Consider the following 18,024-nt stretch of genomic DNA (forward strand, 5'->3'; position numbering starts at 1 on the left):
ACTTCTAAGAAATGTGTGGCATTTATATTTTGTTAATTACACTGTGCTTATGAGGTACATTACAGATATTATATTGAAAAGATCTGAATAGTCCATGGAGGACTGTGTTGTTTGATATTCTTAGTTGTCTTAGATGAGTATATAGTCTTACTGATAAAGAAGCAGGTTCAGAGAGGTTAGAACTTCTGCAGAGTAGCTTATGGACTTGAGAGAGACTATTACTAGTAAGTGAAGATTTGGGAAATCAACAGTGCATCAACATTAATGATAAGATTACTACAAGTACTGCTAGTTTAAAAAAGTTCATCAACCTGAAAATTGCTACCAAGTTGTAATTATACATTTCATAGTCAATTATTCATTCATCAAACTTACATTGACAATATATAGTGCATCAAGCATAGGGCTGAGTGAGGTGATGGTTTAGGATATAAATATGAAACTGGTGTACTTCTTTTTTTTTTTTTTTTTTTTTTTGACAGTCCCAGACCACCTAGAAGTCACTATATGGAGCCGGCTGGCCTTGCTCTCAGAGATCTCCCTGCCTCTGCCTCCTGAGGCTGGGAGTAAAGGCACAGGCCACCATGCCCGGCATTGGTGTACTTGTGCTTAAGGGGCTTATAGTCTATTATAGAAAATAAGAGAAGCATATCTGTCAAACAACATAAATAGTAATAATAGTGGCCAAAAATCCATAAGTCAAATATTTAGAGGTTCAAGGACAGAGCAGATCATAGGAGATTTGGGAACTAGTTTTGGAGGAGATGGAATCTGAGTTGAGATGTAAAGGATGATTAGGGTTTGTTGCTTCGAGGTACTAATAATATATTTACTACCTTGCTGGAATGAATTGCTCTTACCTAAGCTGGAATGAGTTGGCTACTGCATATTCAGAATATCCTTCCATGGCCAAGATACCTAGCCAAATTGTAATATGTTGTCTCTAAATTTATCTTTTTCTATAACAATTATTATATCATTTTGTGTTTTCTTAGAAGGAAAAAGTTTGGACATATGCAATTTTCTGTTGAAGACACCATTAAGTAGCAGAATTTATTAACAACTATAATTGAACCAAAGGACACATCAGCTGATTGTTAGTTCTCTACTACCAAATGAAGATATATTATCAGTATTTGTGTTAAACATTCCATTTTAACAGTGCAGATACATATTCATTAGCAGGCAGAATAGCCTGAGAGCTTGTGCTTTGCAGTGCTTATTATTTTTGCCAAGTCTGTGCAGGTTTGAGAACTTTGCATTACCTTCTGTGTGTAATCTCAGCGTCTGTCATTCACATGTAGAAAGCTCACCTCTCTATTTAGCCTGTGGTTGGTGAGAGATAGACATTTACAGGGCCCCTCTGCCCTTGAGCTGTTCCATTAGTGCATGGAAAGCACCTTGCAGCCTGTGACAAGCGCAGCAGATCGGCACTAAATCAAAAATCAGTGCCAGCCAGGGATCTAAGCCACCATGAAGGTCACAGCCATCAACTGCATGCCATCTCAATCCAAACAAAACACATTGGATACAGGGGGATTTTCACAACTCACCATAGGTGACAAACATTTCATGTTAGAGTAATCCATAGCAGTGAAACAGGGAACTGACCTTTTAAGCACTTTTGACTATTTAATCAAACTTTGAGAAAGCTGGGGGCAATTTTTCATATTTACAAAACAGAACACAATGAAATAAAGCCTCCACGGCATGGTATTACTGTCATGAAGATTTTGATGAAAATTTTTTTGTTGATTTATTTATATGTATTTTGAGAAACAAAATTATCGGAAGCTTTCTATAGAAATAGTTTCTTTTGATTTCCTGCTTTTAAAACTGTGTCATTGATCTATCATGAAAGGACTACATCGTGTTCTTAAACTGTCTACTTTTGCTTGTTCTGAAATTTTATGCTTAGCATTTATATTAAAGAGGAAACAAATCTTACTCTGTCTTTGGTGTAAGTTCATATTTAGCAACCCAGTTCAGTTGAAGTTGGTGAATCTGAGTAGGATTTTGGTGCCGACCACTGAAGATATTTTTGAAGAATTTAAACATTTTAAAAATGTCTAATTCCCTTTTACCTTTAACTCGGAAAAAATCAAGGAGGAAAAGGGTATCAAATTTAAATAACAAATCCTCCATAGAATTCTGAGAATTAGTTGCCTATAAACAAAAAGTGTTGACTAAGTGGGCCCACTAAGCTAGATTTTACTACAGTAACTCGGAAATGCCTGTACTTTACAGAATGAAACATAAAAATTATTTTTCATAATTAAACTAACATAGTAATATGATCTAATTGAATTGTATCACACTGTATTGCTAGGCCTTCTAACTTTGGTGAAATAACTGACAAGGGTCTAACAAAAGAGATTTCCACATTCTTATTGAAGTTAGCTTTTGCAAATGATGCTCAGCAAAGCAGTAGGCACAGAGAACAGAGTAAACATGACAAGTTTTTTACAGTCGATTAAGAATAATAAGCCTCAGAGCAATGAAGACAGTTTTGAAAATAGGCCATTTGAGAAACAAATCTTGGACCTCACTGTCTCTACTATTGAATAAACTCATGGTTAAATTATACTAGCTGATGAAGTTTCTTGAAAGTCTAAAACCGTAGTCCAGCAGAACTGTATGTAATGGAAGAATGCCATCTGCTGGTGAACTTCATCAAGCCCATAATTAGAAAAACACTAGACCAGGAAAATGCCAAGTTCGTGAAAGCGGTTTTCCTTCTAAGAAATCTACTTTCATTAAACTGATGCATACCTTTGATATACATTATTCATTTTAAATTAACTTGATTACTAATTTCATGGAATCACTAGTCAGGAAAGCCTTGAAAGGAAATAGGCTCAATGCGTTTTCCCCCCTTTTTGCCAATTTACAAAGTTTTTGTATTCATCATTCATCAGTAGTCAGCCAGTGAGTCTGTTCTATTTAAAAGCTCTGGCTTTTCACTTAATGCATCCCATCTGTTTCTGAAATAAATTGCAATAATCCGTGTTTAATTTTAATCAATGTATTACTAAATATGCAAATTATATTAAAAGCCGTGGTTTGAAAAAGCTTTCATTTGTAAATATGGTAGCTTAAAACAGGAAGCATATCTAAAAGCCATTTAGCCACAGCAGCCTAGCTCTAACACTGTAGCTGATTTATAAAGCTGATCACAAGTTGATCTTTCTCCCACAAGGGGATATGTAAAACTGTTGCATATCAGATTTTGTTAACATCTGATGGGCTAGTGCTAGCAGTAGAAGAGACTCCTACTTCAACAACCATGTCTTTCACGTTTAAATTAAGGTAATCTTATTCCATTCTACATCTTTCTAATTTTTTTACACAACCTAACATATGAATTTGCGTGATTGGTTTATGAATCACAGTTAAAGCAATTTGGGCAAGGCTTTCAATCAATCTTAAATTTTTAGTGTCTAATTTACTTGTGATTTACATAATTAATTGTGGAAGGGATCCTTTGGGAGTCTCCCTTTCCCCCCTTTCCTCTTCCCAACCTTGTGTCTCATACATGGACTATACAGATTGGAAATGAGGAAGTTCTTTGAGGTCTGCTAGATGATTTTTTTAAGGAATCTAGATATTATGTGCTGCATTTATTCCCTTTGATCTGCCTAGACTAATGGATAATCTCTGAAAATTAGGTCTGTTATCTGAAAAATAACCCATTTAGCATGACTGTCATTGAATTGTGTATATAGTTTACTAAGCAATAGCCATAAAGGAAGCTTTTGGAGTTCTTTCCTATATTCAGGACATTGGTAATTATGAATACACATAAAATCATATTTAAATATGGAATTCTGTTATCTGGTCATTGTTGTACTGGTTTAGGTACATTATCTAGAGCTGGTATGCTAAAGCAAAGTTTCAGGGGGGTTGCCAGCTTATTGTTAAATACAGTCCTTATTATTATTAATAATCAAATCCTTTAAATTTGTAATTAAATAAATTATAATAAAACAAAAGTAATGAATGCTCAAATGTATCATTTTCTAATTATTGTTCTACATTTAATGTTTTCTATGCCCTTAAGGTTCTTTAAACCTATCTTCTGTATCTGTGTGGTAAAAATATGAGCTAATGATGTGCTGCCGAACGTTTCTTCCCAACTCTACCTTTAGGAATGTCAGATAGACCACAGTGGAAGCATTTACACCATAGAAATTGGCAAGTGCTACAGAGCAAGAGCTTTTCCCTTTGTATAACTGGTTGTTCACCACTCACCATCACACTACTGCCTTAGCCATAATAAATGCAGAGTCACTCAATCCATGCTCTCTCCTTATTTATTCTTGAGGACTGTCCTAAACCCATAACAACAGCTATCACAGATCCCTCTACAAAAAGTGAAATATGTATTTGGCCCCAGGGGAAATTTAAACCATCAAAGTCAAGTTTTATTCCTACTTAAGATAATATGAAAAAATACAATTTTTCAGTGATTTCATTATTTTAGACAGAGGGCCATCACATAATCAAAAGTTACTAATTAGTTTGTGTCTTACAATTTGGTTTAATAGGTAACTTTTTGCAGAGACACTGCCAAGCAAGATTAGAATATGCTAGAAAATTAGTGAAATGAGCTTATTTGTACCAATATAAATAGTAAAAATCATAGTAAAGGCCATCTTTATTAAAATAAAGTTATTTTATTTAAGAATTATTAATTATATCTCAGAATGCTTAATAGTGGAAAAAAAAATCCCAGCTTGTATTCTTTCTGTCCACCCCTTCACTGCCTTGCAAAGACCACATCTCCAGCTCAGACAGATTAGAGGTCTCCAGACTATCTGCCTCCCACAGTACATTTTTGCTACCCCATGCCAACCCAGGGATATATAGATTAGAGTTCTCTGGCCCTTGCGCCTCCTTCGTACACACTTTGGCTGCTCGGTTTGCTCACTTGGGCCAGGCAGGTTAGAGGCCAGATTGTGATGGATAGCTTCAATTGTCAACTTGACATTCCTGGTTAGAGGGAGCCCCAAGAATTTTTTCTATAGGATTGGTCTGTGGGCGTGTCTGTGAGGCATTTTCTTGATTGTTGCGTGATGTGGGAGGGCCCAGCCCACTGTGGGTGGTGCCACCTCTGGACAGGTGGTTTTGGGTTGTACAAGAAAGCAGACCGAAAACAGGCCAAAGGAGCAAACCAGTAAGCAGCATTCCTCCGTGGTCTGTGCTTCATTTCCTGCCTCCAGGTTCTTGCCCTGTTTGAGTTCCTACCTTGGCTTCAACTGTGATGTGGAAGTGAAAGCCATGTAAACCCCTTCTTCCTCAACTTATTTTTGGTCAGAGTATTTAATCACAGCAATAGAAAGTAAACTAAGAATTCTTGGGAACTCTTGCCCCATGGCAACTTCCTCCATCCCATGCACAGCCCTGAAGGGTGAAAGCTGAGGAGCCCGACCCTCTCCCCCTACCTGCAGTGCACACCCTGATGCTAGGCACACTCCTCTCTTACAGAAGCAAGAGGATACATACCCACACCTGAAGCACACACACAATGTTCCTTGTACACCCTGGCTAGTGGAAGTCTCGGGATCCCCAGACCCAACTGAAACTGCCACAATACTGTGCAAACCCCACTCTTGAGATGAGAAGACACATGAAACCACTGCCCCTGGACAACCAACTACATTGGACAATGCATTACACTGACTCTGGTTTATGAAGTCAGAATGCATGTTCCCTGTCTGAGCTGAGCTTGCCTCCAGCTACCCTGTCCATAAATTAATAGTGTCTCTGACTGAACTTTAAGCAACACTGAGTTGAGCTCAGATCTACAAGGCAGAGGGACAACCTCACACTGAAGTAAGTGCTCAGTCAACTCACATGTGCCAGAAAACTTTATCCAGTGAACTAACTCCAGATGGACAAAGCTCAATGTAGAATATTAGTAACATGAAAAGCGAAGAAGAAATGTCTCCTCTAAAAATCACGAATCCTATAGCAATGGCCACAATGATAGTGACTTAGATGAAATTCTAAAGAATTCAAAAGAATGATTATAGATATATTCAAATATCTCAGAAGACACAAATTTGATTGAATTCAAAGTGATATGAATAATATCCTGAATAAATTTCACAAAACAAAAACATTTGAATGAAACAAAAAAGTCATTCAGGATATGAAAATAGAATTCAACAAAGAGATAGAAATGCTGAAGAAAAACCAAACTAGCTTCAAAACCAAATAACCAGCACAGCATACATCATTGACGCAGTAGTAACACTTTTGTCTTGGGGGCAATCAACAGCTACCTAATTTGACTAAGAAAGTTTTTTTTTTTTTTGGTCTTTTTGAGACAGGGTCTCCCTGTAGCCCCAGCTGTCCTGGAACTCATTATGTAGACCAGGCTGGCCTTGAACTCACAGAGATCCACCTGCCTCTGCCTCCCGAGTGCTGGGATAAAAGGTGTGCATCACCACGCCTGGTCCTAAGAAAGTATTTTTAATAAAATCATAGAAGAAAATTCCCCAAATCTAGGAAAAGAGATAACTATCCAGATACAAGAGGCATACAGAACACCAAATAGAACCAGAAAAGAAGCTCCCTATGTTACATTATAGTCAAAATACTAAATATTCAGAAAACAGTACATTAAGTGGCAAGAGAGAAGGGCCAAGTCACTACAAAGATAGTCCCACCAGAATAATAGCTGATTTTTCAATGGAAACTGTAAAAGCCAGAAAGACATGGAAAGATGTATATTAAGTTCTGAAAGATCACAACTGCAAACTCAGACTACTATACCCAACACATCTGTCATATGAAAGGAGAAAGAAATACTTTCCATGACAAAAGCAGACTTATGCAATGCATATCCACCAAGCCAGTGCTATAGAGAATTCTGGAAGGAAGGCTTGAAACAGAATTCTGGAAGGAAGGCTTGGAAGAGAATGATAAGCACATCCAAAAGGCTATAAAAAGATGCTAAGGCAGTGGTTAGGCATCGAAAACCAAGAAGGCACCAAACATTGCAATTCAAGGCCATTACAGGGGTTAATATACAATTTTCAATAATAATTTGAGGTATCAGTGAACTCAATTCCCATTTGAAAAGACATACTAGCACAATTAGGTTTCCACATAAGAATTAGGGAGGACACAAGTGTGTAGACCATTTTGCTAACTGTAATCTGTCCTCTACTTAAAAAGTATTGTCATTCCAAAAATTTTGTCCAGAGTCAGACAGTATATAACATTTGGGATTGGCTTTTCCCTCCCATTCAGTACAACCCTGTAGAGACTCTTTCAAGTTGTGTGTATGAACAGTCTGCCCATTTTATTGCCATAACTTAACCACTTACTTATTGATACTAGCTTTTATTGATTACACATAAAGCTGCTTTGTACATTCATGTTTGTTTAGGTTTTTGTATAAAAGCAATTTTATTTCCTTTTTTTTGGCAATCATCTCCAGGGTTTTGTTAGTTGCCAAATGGTTGTGGAATGGCTGTATTATTTTACATTCCCATCAGTAACATATGAATAAGTTAGTTTCTCTGCATTTTTGCCAGTATTTGGTGTGCTATTGTTATTTTCCACATTTATTTGTTTTAGTGTGTATATGTGCATGTGCTGGAGCTGGTTCTGTCTTTCCGTCATGCATGTTCCGAACTCAGGTCGCCGGGCCCTGCCTGCTGAGCCATCTTGCCGCCTTGGTGCGCTGTTAGCCATTTTGATTTGTATATAGTAGTATTTCATTGTGATTTTAATTCTTAATGGCCAACGATACTGATCATCTTTTCAGAGGCTTGCTTTTCATCTGCATGTCCTCTTTGGTGTCCGTGATGTTTTCGTCCACTTCTAGTTGGGGTTTGGGGAATTTTAAAAATATTCTGCATACTTAGTCCTTTGTTGGGTATGTGGTAGTATGGTTTGAAAGGTGGCATCTATCCCCACAAAAAGTCACGTGTTAAACTTGATCTCCATTGTGGCAATATTAAGATGTGGAGCCCTTTGAAAAGTGATTAAATTTTTCTGCCCACATGAATAGATAAATGCCTAGTTAGAGAGACCTATCTTAGGGCCTTTCATCCTTCTCATCAGCATGTGAAGACATATCTGTCCTTTCCAAAGGATACAGCAGCAAGGCTTCATCTTGGAAATGGACTGAACTTTTGAAAAATGTAATGTTTTAGCTGGGAAAAGTGGTGCACACATTTAATCCCCATACTTGGGAGGCAGAGTCAGGCAGAGCTCTGTGAGATGGAGGTCAGCTTGGTCTACATAGTAAGTTCTAGGTCAGCTGAAGCTACAGTAGGGTAACTCCGTGCCTCCCCCCCCCCAAAAAAAACTCAAAGTAATATTTTATTAATTTCTTGAGAATTTTTTACATGCATATAATACATTTTGATCATATTCACCCCCACTAATCACCATAACTCCTCCCAGATGTCTCCTTTATGCCCCATCCCCATTTCATATTCTCATTTTGTTTGTTTCAATAACCCACTGAGTCAAATTTGTGCTGTCCATATACTCATGGATGTGGAGCCATCCTTTGGAGCATGGGTGACCTACTAGGGATCACACCCTTAAAGAAAACTCTCTTTCCCTTAGCAGCTATCAATTGTTAGTAGCCAACAGCTAGATGTGGGGGCTTATGAGTACCTCTCCCCTCCATGCTAGAATATTGACTGGCTTGATCTTATCCAGGCAACCACAGCTGCCATGAGTTCATGAGTACAATGGCTCTGTCATGTCTAGAAGGCAGTTTTGCAGCAGCTCTCTCTGACCTCTAGCTCTTAGAATCTTTTTTACCCTTTTCCATGATGGTCCCTGAGGCTTGTTGGGAGGGGGTATGATATAGACCAGGCAGGACTTTTATTTACTTATATATTTATTTCTAAATTTATTTTTGTGTTTTGCCTGCATGTATTTAAGTGCACCTTTGTCATCCATTGCCCACAGAGTTCAGAAGAGGGCATTGGATCCCCTGGAACTGGAGTTATAGACAGTACTTAGCCACATGTGGGTGCTGAGAACTAAACTTTGGATCTGCAAGAGCAGCCAGTGCTCTTAACCGCAAGCCATCTCTCCAATTCCGATTGAACTTTGCTAAGATGTTAAGTGTTGCTGTCTTGATCTTGGGCTTTTTATCTCTCAGAGCTATAAGAAATAAATTAAATTCTTTACAATACTCAGTCTTGAGTATTTTGTTATAGCAATATAAATGAATTAAGACATACGACTTGCAAATATTTTCTTGCTATTGTAGTTAATTTTTTCACCTTCATGTGGGTTTTCATTGAAAAAGCATTTTTTATTTTAATGATATCTACTTTATTTTTCTTTGTATGGATCATGCATTTAATATCAAGTACAGGAACTGTTGGTATAGCTTCAGATCCTGGCAATTTTCTTCTCTATTTTGCATTTAGGTTTGTGATCCATTTTGAAGTAATTTAGGTTTGAGTTCTTATTCACCTTATGAATATACAGTTGTTTCAGTATGATAATGTTTTAAAGTTTGTAAGCCCTCCATTGAATTGCTTTTACATCTTTGTCAAGTCAGTGCACTAGAGGAATGGGGAGACGGGCTTAGTAGTTAAGAGTGCTTTCTATACAATCCTGAAGACCTGAGTTTGTATCCCACCACTCTGATAACAAACCAGGCATCCTGCTAAAGCCTGTAACTCCAGCTCTGAGCATTACAATTCCCTCTTCTGGCCTCTGTGTACAGGCATGTACACTTCTACATACTTGCACATACACTCACATAAGCATAGACACATAAATAAATAAAACAAATATTTTTTCAAAGTCAATTTATCATATTTGTATGGTTCAATTGAGTATTCTATTCTGTTCCATTGATTTATAAATCTATTCCTTTATCTATAATGTATGATTATGTTAGAAGGTTAATAAGAATAATTTCTTCTACTTTTTTTGTCAAGATTGCTTTAGGTATTTAAGGTTCTATGCCTTTTTATATAGATTTTACCATAAGCTTGCATAGGTCTGTGTAAACTATAGACCAATCTGGAGAGAATTAATACTTATGAAATTTTCCAGTCTATGAACACAATATATCCATCTATTTAAGTCTTCTGTGTCTTCTTAAAAATCAGTGTTTTAAGGTCTTGTGTATAATTAGTGTATATCTAGTCTATCATTAATTAATTATAAATTAATATTGTAAATCAGTCTATGTATGTTCATCATTGTGATAGTTGATATTTGTGCCTTATAGTTATTTAAATTACTGGTAAATTTGTTATGACAAATTTAAAAATATTTTATTTATTATTTTTATTTTATGTGTATGAGTGTATTGCCTGCATGTATGTGAGTGCACCCATGTCCTGCAATGCCATAGAGGTCAGAAGAGGGCTTCAGATTCCCCTGGAACTGGAGTTAAAGATGGTTCATAGCCACCATGTGGGTGCTGGGATTCAAACTCAGGTCCTCTGCAAGAGCAGTCAGTGCTCTTAACCGCTGAGCCATCTCTCCAGTCTCTTGTTATGACAATTTTATTTAGTGATTAAACTTGTCCTTTTGGTGTTTTGTTCCTTTTACTTCTGTATCAATCAAATGTATTTTCTTACTCATCCCCTCCGCATTTGTTAGGAAATTCTGTACTTTATTTTTATTTTGACAGTTATTCTACAATTAGCTTTTGAATGCTACATCACAATCAGGTACTACTTAAAATCTTTTAAAATCTTTTCTTTATTATTTTTATTTTATGTGTATAAAAGTATGTCTTGCATGTATGTAAGCGCACCCATGTCATGCAATACCTACAGAGGTCAGAAGAGGGTGATGGATCCCCTGGAACTGGAGTTATGGATAGTTGTTAGCTCCCACATGGGTGCTGGGAATCAAACATTGGTACTCTGCATGGGCAGCCAGTGTTCTTAACTGCCAAGCCACCTCTCCATTTCCCTAATTAAAATCTTTATCTTTTTCTTAAACATGTAAAATCCTTAGAACATTTTACTGTTATCTAAACACCATCCCTTGTTTATATGCTCTGTCTTGTGTTATTGTCAAATAAGGCAACCATCATTTTTGTTGAGTTTCATGAAAGACTGTCATTTTTATTTTATCATGAATGTTGTTTCCTTAATTTTAACCAAATCTGCAAACTTAGCTGAATGTCAAACCTTCCATCTGTGATTATTTACCTTCTACTTGAAGTACATGCTCTAGATTTTTCTTTAAATGAAGTTTTGCTGATAGCAAACATTGCCAATTTCTCTCAAATTGATTTTCCCCTTTGTCTCTATCTAAAGATATTTTTCTTCAATACACAATTATTGATTGATAATTATTTTTTCAGCAAATGAATATATTTTTCCTAGGTCTTTTGGCTTCCATTGTTATTGAATATTGAACTACCTGTTCACTGTTTTTCCTTTTAAAGGTAATAAGACTTTTCTCTCCTATTGCATATAAGATCATTTTGTCTTTGGTGCGTTGCCATTACTATGATATGTCTAGGCTTGGAAACTTACTGGACATAATAAATCTATGAATTATTCTCTATCATCAATTCTGAAAGGTTTTTGCCCTCATTTCTCTTTATTGCTGCCTCATCAAATTTTCCCTCTTCTCTCCATCTATCCTCTGATTTCATGTATCTCTTCTCACTCTGTGCTCCTTGCCTCTTGCTTGACATTTCTTTTATATTTTCTCTTTGTCTCTTTTTGATTCATTTTGGATAAGTTACCAAGTTCTGTCTTCTGGTTCAGCCCCACCAACCCTCTACTGGGTGAATCAGAATCTTCATTCTATCAAGAGGTTCAGATGATTCTTCTGAACATTAGAGTCCAAGAAGCACTGCTCTAAAGCAGAATGCCCAAGAGCTAGCTAGATTAGCTCCATCAGGGAAGGTAGCATGGAAAATAAGCAGCACAAGGGCAGTTTATTTTTAATTTTTAAAAATTTTATGTGTATGAGTGTTTTGCCTGCATGTATGTAAGTGCACCCATAATACTAATGAACTGAATGGTTGTGTTTCCTCCCAAATTGATATGTTGTGTTTTCCCAAAATTTCTATGTTGAAACACTTATCCTTACTGTGGTATTACTTGGAAGGGAGTGTTGTGGGAGACAGTTAATGATGTGAAACCCTCATGTTAAGATTAATGGCCATTGTGAGAAGATACTATAGAAATATGTATAGAAATATGATTGCTTTCCTCCCTGTAAAAATACAGCAAGAAAGTGACCACCAATAAATAAGAGAGGGCCCTCAGCGAGAAGCAAACTGGCTGGCACCAGTGAATGCCCTGTGGTGTCCCTGGGCTCTACCAACGAAGAAGGCTGTTACCAAACAATGACCCCTGGACCTTGAACCAGAACTTAGAGTTAAAATAAATCTCTTTTCTTTGTTTTTGTTTGTTTTGTTTTTGTTTTTGCTTTTTTAAGATAGGGTCTCACTATGTAGCCCTGACTGGCCTGGAACTCTCTATGTAGATCAGGTTGGCCTCAAATTCATAGAGATCTGTCTGCCTCTGCAGAGCACATGTTGTGTGCCACCACATCTGGCCTAAACTCTTTTCTTTATAACTTACCCAATCTATGGTATTATATTTTCTGTCACAGAAAATGGACCAAAAATGCATATTTTATAAACACAAAATGTTGTTGATTGAGTAACAAAGAGATAAAACCACTACCATATGCCATTTATTGCTTTTTGGCTTTGGTCCCTAAGGGCAAGAGCTGTGTCTTCATATTGGTGTGATCAGTCTTCAGACCTTGCCTTTCCCATATTAAATACTCCATAAGTGTTTTGTTAAATTATGCTTTTAGGGATGCTTAACTAAAACCCGTTCTTCATTGTCTCCACTCAATTACCATTGATTTTTTTTTCATATAAGGTTTTCCCCATGCATATGAGTCAGTAAATACTAATTTATTCTAGAATGTTATCAGAAATTGTATGTATTTATTATATTTTATGTAGAAACTATGTATTTTTAAAGGTTTTATCCACAGATAATATTTTGTTACCTTATATGACAATTACTTAAAAAGCCAAAAATACTATATGTAACTCTAAAACCAAATAATGAGTTTTAAAAGACTCTACTTAATTTTGTGTTTTTTCCTCTGTTCATAAGGTGTACACTTTTATTAAACTGGTCTCAAGTCAGTATACAGGCAAGCCCTGGTGACCTCATACCTCAACCCACTCCCAGGAAGACCAAAAGCCTTCAAACATCACAAGCTGAGGGGAACGAAAAAGGGGGTCAAGAAGGCTGACCATTCAAAAATAAAAAAGTGTGAAGGCAGAATATTTAAAAGTATATTTCAGTACCTGCTTTACACAAAAAGCAATGTTGTTGCCTCCCCTGTGCAGACTGGGTCATCTTCCTTTTGGGAGTTGGGGGTGGCTTTTGGGAAGGGACTTTCTGTAACCAAGGATACTTGGAGTAACTATTTGAAACAAACAAACAAACAAACAAACAAACAAATAATAGACAATCAAAGTCCTAACCACATTGTAGACCTTGGGGATGCTTGCTCCAACTGTGCACAGTTCCAGTAGTTAAATCCTGAGTTAAAAGTGCCCACACAACAACAACAAAAAACGTTAAAAAAAATTACCAAAACCAAAACCAAATGAAGCCATGCCGATACTGTCTCAGTTTAAAATTTTTATTTTTATTTATTATTTATTTATTTATTACTTTCAGGGCAACTTAAGTTTGTCAAGAAAGGATGTAACTGAAGGACATCTGGGTACAAATGCTTGACTGAATAGGACTTAACATGTATGGCAGAATACATGAGGCCCAGTCGGGGGATGGGAGGGCATGGGTAGGGTAGGGGGTCTATATTTAATTAAGAACTGTTGTATGAAATTACAAAAGCTCAACAATTTTTTTTAAAAAGAATCTTATGGTGTTGGAGAGATGGCTCAGTGGTTAAGAGCACTGACTGCTCTTGCAGAGGACCTGGGTTCGATTCCCAGCATCCACATGGCGGCTACAAACCGTCCTTAACTCCAGTTCCAGGGGAATCTGAAGCCCTCTTGTGACCTCCGTGGCAATATTGCACGACACGGGGGCACTCACATGCAAGCTATACACTCATACACATAAAATAAAAATAATAAATAAAATATTTTTTAAAAAGAATCTTATGCATAGAGAGGGAATCTTATGCAATTAAAAACAAGAAAGTGTGTAACAGTTCATTCAGTAAGTAACGGTTCGCCTAGAAGCATTTGCGGGGGAGGATGGAGTGGCCAGCTGATCCCCATCTGCTAGAAGTGGGGCAGCAAGGCCAGGATGGAGTGGCAGATTCACAAGACGCACTTGCACTCAGGGGTAGCCATGATCTTGATTATCATGGTGCTTGGAGTCAGAGCAATGATCTTCTGCATCCTGTCTGCGATGCCGGAAGAGTGCCTCCTGGCAGCAGAAGCACTTGTTGCCAGTGATGACCTGGCCATCCCGCAGCTCACAGCTCTTCTCCAGGGAGGAGGACGATGCACTGGTGGCCATCTCTTGCTGGAAGTCCAGGGTGGTGTAGCACAGCTTCTCCTCGATGTCACACAGGATTTTCCGCTAAGCCATGGTGGTGAAGCTGTCATCACGCTGGGTCAGGATCTTAATGAGGTAGCCTGTCAGATCCTGGCAGCCAGGTCCAGATGCATGATGGTGTAGGGGAGAGTATAGCCCTCATAATGGTTACAGTGTGGGTGACCCAATCGCTGGAGTCAATCACAGTGCCAGTGGTACAGCCAGAGGCGTACAGGGACTGCACAGCCTGGATGGCTATGTCCATGGCTGGGGTGTTGGCGGTCTCAAACATGATCTGGGTCATCTTTTCACGGTTGGCCTTGGGGTTCAGAGGGGCCTTGGTGAGCAGCATGGGGTGCTCTTCAGGGCCCCAGGCAGCTCGTTGTAGAATGTGTTGGTGACAATGCTGGGTGTGGTGGGTGCTTCAGGTTCCACCCGGTCTTCTGCAATAGTCCCTGAGCCCTGGGTGGGTGAAATATAATAAAGGAGTCCTGTCCAGGGACCTACACTCTGCAGTCTCTTATTCGCTACACTTTGGCCAGTTGTGACCTTCTGTGTGCATAGTACTCTGTTGCATGAAGAAGCTTCAATGGTGAGAGTTGAGAAATGCATTAGTGTTCTCTCAACCGCCCCCACCCTTTTCTGCTATGTTCTAATGTAGAGATTCCATTGTAGATGTACCACCTATGGCTAGGCATGCCTCAGACACTTGTTTTCTGTGTGTGACCACTTGTGGAACTCTGCAATAGTCTCCATCTGTTGCAAAAAGAAGCTTCTTTGATGAGTGACAAATGTTATACTTTTCTGTAAATATAAGGATCCATATTTAGCATGCAGTAAGAAATTGTTTGTCTAAGGATATGAAAGAGGCAGGGTTTTCTCTAGGATCTATGACCTCTCCAGAAACACAAGTTCCCTCCCATTGAGAAGGCTTTAAGTCCAATTAGATAGCTGTTGATTGCCCCCAAGCTAAAAGTGCCATACTGCATCAATAAAGTTTACTGTGCTAGTCATTTTTATGATTATTAGGCTTTGAAGCTGGAGTTGGACCACTGATTGCTTTTCTCTCTTAGCAGCTTGCATAGTGTCCTCTAGAACTATGAGAGCTAGTCTTCAGGAATGGTGTCTTACCTTCAAGTTCCAGGAGATAATCAAGGGCTGTGGCAGTAGCCTGTGTAATTTTGGAGTCTCTTGGACTACCAGGACCAACAACTTGAAGGGAGGCTCTTCCTGTGTAGCACTGTGTTTCTTGTTATAGAGACCTCAGCTATACATGTTCTCACCATGTGTATTTTTTCAGTAGGCTTTTGAACTAATACATTTCCCTCTGGTTTTTCACACCAGCTAAGCATTATTTATATCTCCTCTCTCCCTGTCTAACCCTTCCTCCTCCCTCCCCAGTTAAAGTAGCTTCATTTTCCCCATTTCCCCCTCGATAATACCTGTCTCCTATGATTCCTCCCTATCTTGACTGTGGTTCTTATGGGTATACCAGCTTCCTCTTTGCAGCTGTTTGCATGATATATATTTTTCTTTTATTTATCTCATACTTTTTTTTTCCTTTTTGGTCCTTTTGAGATGAGCTCTCCCTGTAGCCCAACTGGCCTGGAACTCGCTATGTAGACCAGGCTGGCCTCAATCTCACAGAGATCTGCCTGTTCCACCTCCCGAGTGCTGGGATTAAAGGCATGCACCACCACCTCTGACTCATTACTTTTTCATCCTACTTACCGCATATCTTTTTTTGAAAAGTACAGTTAAGTTTTCTAAAATCTATTCGAACTACCTGCCTCTTTTTAAAAGATTTTTTTCTTATTTTTTTTAAAAAGATTGTTTTTTAATTGTGTGTGTGTGTGTGTGTATGTGTGTGTGCATGTGGGTGTGTACACGTGAGTGCAGGTGCCTGTGGAGACCAGAGGCATCAAATATCCCTGGATCTGGAGTTATAGTTGGTTGTAATCTGCCCAACCAACATGGGTTCTGGGAATCAAACTTGAGTTTTCTCTAAGAGTAACAAGTGCTCTTAACTACTGAGCCATCTCTATAGCCTTATTTTATTTAAAAAAAATTTAAATGATGCGTATATGTATATGTCTGTGTGCAGTTTTGTGCATGTGAGTATAGCGCTTGTGGAAGTCAGAAGAGGACATTGGATCCCCTGGAACTAAAGTCACAGGCATTTGTGAATGAGCTGCCTCACATGGTTGCTGGGAACTAAACCTGGGTCTTCTGCAAGAACAGTATACACCCTCAACCACTGAGCCATCTTTCCAGCCCCATCTGTCTTTTTACTAGAGAATTTAGTTCAATGATATTTAGCACAATTACATGTCTTCTTTGTTAGGAAGACCTGGAAATGGGCTTTTATTAGGATAAGAATTATGAAAAATCATTTCTGATATATTTCTGAGGAGGTTCACATTTTCTAGGTGTAAGAATTGAGAAAATTTACATTTTTAATTTGAAATGCTGTGTGAAAAAAGGAAGAAGACAGTGGGGATGGATTTAACCTGAGATGTAAAGAAATTAGATTCTAGACCTTGACTTCCACAACCTCATTCACCCTCCCAGCTCCTCCTACCGGGTGCGCTGGCCCATTTCTTCTCTTGGCACCCCAGACCTCTGGACTACCCTTTTGGTCCAGACTTCCCACTGCTTCCTGGTCCTTTGCACCCGGATCAACCCAATTCCTCAGTCTAGGCCCCTGGAGCCCTCAAAACCTATTATCTCCCCCACCTTGCCTTTTCATAGGCCTCATAGTCATGAGACCATCCCTGGCTGTCCCACCCCCAACCTGGATTCCTGAGACCAGCCTTCTTCCCTGTTTGCTCTGAATTCCTGAGACCAGCCTCCTTCCCTGAGCCTGAGAGTCCTGAATCCTCTACCTAGCAATCCTCCCAAATTGTACTGTGCCTGCTGACTACAGGGATCCAGACCTTAGTAGAAAGCCTGAGAGCATCTGATCCTCATCTGACTTGAGCCTCTGTGGGAACTCCTGAGCAGCAGGATGAAAGCCATCTGGCCCCTCCAATATAAAATCCAAAGAGAGAACCTGAAGCTCAGACCAACCAGCTTTTCATGCCCAACAAGTAAACCACAAAGGCACATAAAGTTTACAAACAGAAGCAGAGCTAAACTCAACAAAGGAAGGCTTGAGTCTCACACAAGAATCAGAAACTACAACAGAAATTCATATGTCAAAGTCACAGAGAAAAAATAATAACATGAAAACGCAAATAATATATCCCTACCAAGTACCAACAGTCCTGTAGAGGAGTACAGTGAGAACACCCTAGAGATAGCAAAGGACATGGAATTCAAAAGAACAATCATAAACGTGATAAAAGAATTCAGTGAATTAAAAAAACACACAAAGAAATCAAAGAACTGAAGGAAGATAGGGATAAACTTCTGAAAGAATTCAGAAAAGAGCTAGAAATATTGAAGAATACTCAGGCTGAAATAAAGAACGAAGTGAAACACTCCATAAGCCAATTAGAAATGACAG

General features: G+C 38.5%; 1 pseudogene; it reads right to left on the reverse strand.

Annotated features, from left to right (window-relative positions):
* Positions 1–14,296: 14,296 nt before the first annotated feature.
* On the reverse strand, positions 14,297–16,252 carry LOC103752275 (annotated as a pseudogene).
* Between the last annotated feature and the right edge of the window lie 1,772 nt (positions 16,253–18,024).

Source organism: Nannospalax galili, unplaced genomic scaffold (assembly GCF_000622305.1).
Source record: "Nannospalax galili isolate Female #2095 unplaced genomic scaffold, S.galili_v1.0 scaffold907, whole genome shotgun sequence".
In the NCBI taxonomy this organism is placed as follows: Eukaryota; Metazoa; Chordata; class Mammalia; order Rodentia; family Spalacidae; genus Nannospalax; species Nannospalax galili.